The sequence below is a fragment of the Marmota marmota genome, unplaced genomic scaffold (assembly GCF_001458135.2).
Source record: "Marmota marmota marmota unplaced genomic scaffold, marMar, whole genome shotgun sequence".
Taxonomy (NCBI): Eukaryota; Metazoa; Chordata; class Mammalia; order Rodentia; family Sciuridae; genus Marmota; species Marmota marmota.
Window position 1 is genome coordinate 7,010,942 of NW_026000138.1, and position 3,169 is coordinate 7,014,110.

Below are 3,169 nucleotides of genomic sequence, written 5' to 3' on the forward strand. Positions count from 1 at the left end.
AATCCAAGGACCCGCAACCCAGGAGAGACCTCAGAGGGCCCTCGGGTGTCCTCATGGTCTACGCTGCTTCTCCCTGCTGGGGCACCTGATAATAATCTGGGGACATCATAACTGTACACACAGCCCTCAATGTGCTCAGCATAGAGCTAGTGTTCGATCTCACTGCTCCCCTCCTGGGTGACCACCCAGAGAAATAAACACACGTCCAGGGGCTGGGGACGTAGCTTAGTGGCAGAGAGCTGGCCTGGCGTGTGTGAGGCCCTGGGTTCAATCCGCGGCACCACACACACATACGCACACACACACACACACACACAGTCCACACTGAAATGTGGACACAAATTTATGGTACTCCCACGGGCTACATCCTCCCAACAGGTAAATGTATTCAATGCCACTAGACTTCGTGCTTTAAAAATGTTTAATTTTATGTTAAGTGAATCTCACCTGCATAAAAGAGAAAATTCCACTATTTCAAATCTCTCTCCCTCAATCTTCCTAGACCCTCCAATAAAGCACCAAAGTAACAGCATTCTTTTCTCTCACAGTTAGGGAAAAGGAGACCCAGAGAAGAAACAGAAAAAACCTCCGCTCACAGATATGGAGCTAGAGCCAGGGTCGGCAGACTCCCTGGGCTTCCTGTAGGGATGATTTGTTTGTTTGTTTGTTTGTTTGCACTGCTGGGGATTAAACTCAGGGTTTCACGCATGCCAGGCACATGCTCTACCACTGAGATGTACCCCCCAGCCCTTTTTACTTTGAGACAGGATCTAAGTTGCCCAGACCGGCCTCAGACATGAGATCCTCCTGCCTCAGCCTCCCGAGTAGCTGGAATTACAGGTGTGCACCACTACATCCAGCTCCTTTGTTCTTTTGATCCCTCTCCATGACATTTCTCAGGCTGTGTCCTACTTCCAGCCAGACATGTCCCCTGCACATCTCCCTCCTTCTGAACCTATGTCCTCATAGACAAAATTAGAGCCCCCAGCAAGAAGCGATCCCTATTCTATGATTTGGGATAATACCTGGGTGAACATTCATTGTTATTCTAATAGCTATTCTATCTTAAAATGCACTAGGAAAAAAATGCAGTGAGCAAAATCAAGATCAAAGCGTGTGAACATAATTGCCATCGTTTTAAAACTTTTTTTATTGATGCTTGCTCCCCACCGCCCCCACCCCCATAATTCTTGCATTGGCCACACAAAAGCTGGAGGGATTTGTCTGTATCTTTCCTTGGCGAGGAAATCTCACGCATGCACTCCTTAAAATAGAAGTTCCTTTTTTCTCAAGTGAGTCCATTTAGAGGAAAATATCAAGCGAGTAATCCTCCAGGTGGTAGGGATCATGGAAACAGGAGTTGGGAAGGAACGTGACCGGCTGAAGTTCAGGACTGGCTGAGTGGCAACTGTGACATTCTGCGATCTCGTGACGCACTCTGGGCTTTCCCTGCTCCTAGTGAGGCTATTTAATGTCCCAGCCTAAAACACACTGTGGGCAACCGGCAGCCAGGCAGGGGGCGCTGGCCAAGGGCCATCCCGGGAAACACCGAGACCACCCTGGGCTCTGTCACTGCCAGGTCACCAAAACCCCCCTCCAGCCGCCTGCTTCCCCATCACCTCCCAGAACACTGTGATACCCCCCTCCCCAGGGCCCAGCCAAGTCCCTGCTGAGAAGGGACTTCGGAAGGATGTAGGTGTCATCTACATTGAAACCCTGCCCGGAAAGAGTCCTTAATTGAAACCCAGGGGCATACCTCTCCGATGGTGGAATTTGAGGCCTTGTGACAGGTGGTGGGGGGGACATTTTTGGACGGCGGGGAGCTTGCCAACATCTTGGGAGTGAGCACACCCCCAAGGCAGCTGCTGAGTCCCACATTTGGAGAAGCACGTGGTTCCCTTTCTGGGTAAATTCATGTCCGGGGTGGACGAGTGCTGGCCACCAGTTCCCGAAGCCTGCTGAGGTCCCTTACGATACAATCCCCCAAGTTCCGCCAGGAGTCCAATGTTAGCAGAATAAAGGCAGGTTTGGGAACCCAGAGCCTAGGCCGGCCCGTTGTTTACCAGCTGTGTGGCCGCGGGTGAGCTTCTTCACCTCTCTGGGCCTCAGGCTCCTTACCTTCAAGCTGGAATGAATAACTGCAACCATACCGACCATCCAGCAGGGTTCTGGTTGGGAACACTCGTGATTCATGCTGATGGGTGCTAGATAAGCTGTGACTTGTGTGTGTGTGTGTGTTTCTTTGTTTTGTTTTGTTTTTGTTTTTGTTTTGTAATGGGGAATTGACAGCAGGGGCACTTTACCACTGAGCTACATCTGTAACCCTTTTTATTTTTAACTTTGAGACAGGGTCTCACTAAATTGCTTAACAGCCTTGTAAGGTTGCTTGAGGCTGGCCTTCAACTTGTAATCCTCCTACCTCAGCCTCCTGAGTTGCTGAGATTACAGGCATGTACCATCATGCACGGCCAAGGACTTCTTTTAAGGAAAATGTGAATTCCCTTTTGGACATAGCCCATGGAACAATAGCTTGGAAACTAAGAGATCGCCCAATAAAATATAGTGTGTGTGTGTGTGTGTGTGTGTGTATTTGGTGGGGCAAGGGATAGGAAAACGAAGGGAGTAGGAAAGAGAAGAAAGAAGTTTTCCAAACACATTTGTATCCTTTTGATTACTGAACCTGGTAACATTGTGACTTTGCTCTAAAACTACCTTTAAGCCAGGCACAGTGGCACACGCCAGTGATCCCAGTGTCTCAGGAGGCTGAGGCAGGAGGATCGCAAGTTGGAGGCCAGCCTCAGCAATTTCGCAAGACTCAAGATAAATAAAAATAAGAAGGGCTGGAGGATGTAGCTTTGTGGTAAAGTGCCCATGAGTTCAATCCCCAGTGCCAAAAAAATAAAAATAAGAATTACATTTAGAATACATGTCGTGGAGGAGAATAAAGTAATGCCGACCTCAGTTCTCTCCCCTGACCACACGCATTTTCTTGTACCTTCTCTAATGGCAGTTGGTAAGGGGCCCAAGGGAGAGGCAGAGAGGAGGGTGACTTGAGCACAGGCCGGCCACCACCACTAATAACAAGCCTCTTGCCTTCAGCGGACCCCAGCCAGCCCCGCGCCAGGGCAAATGGATCTGCTTTCTGTGGCTTCCCACCCTCCCCCTCTCC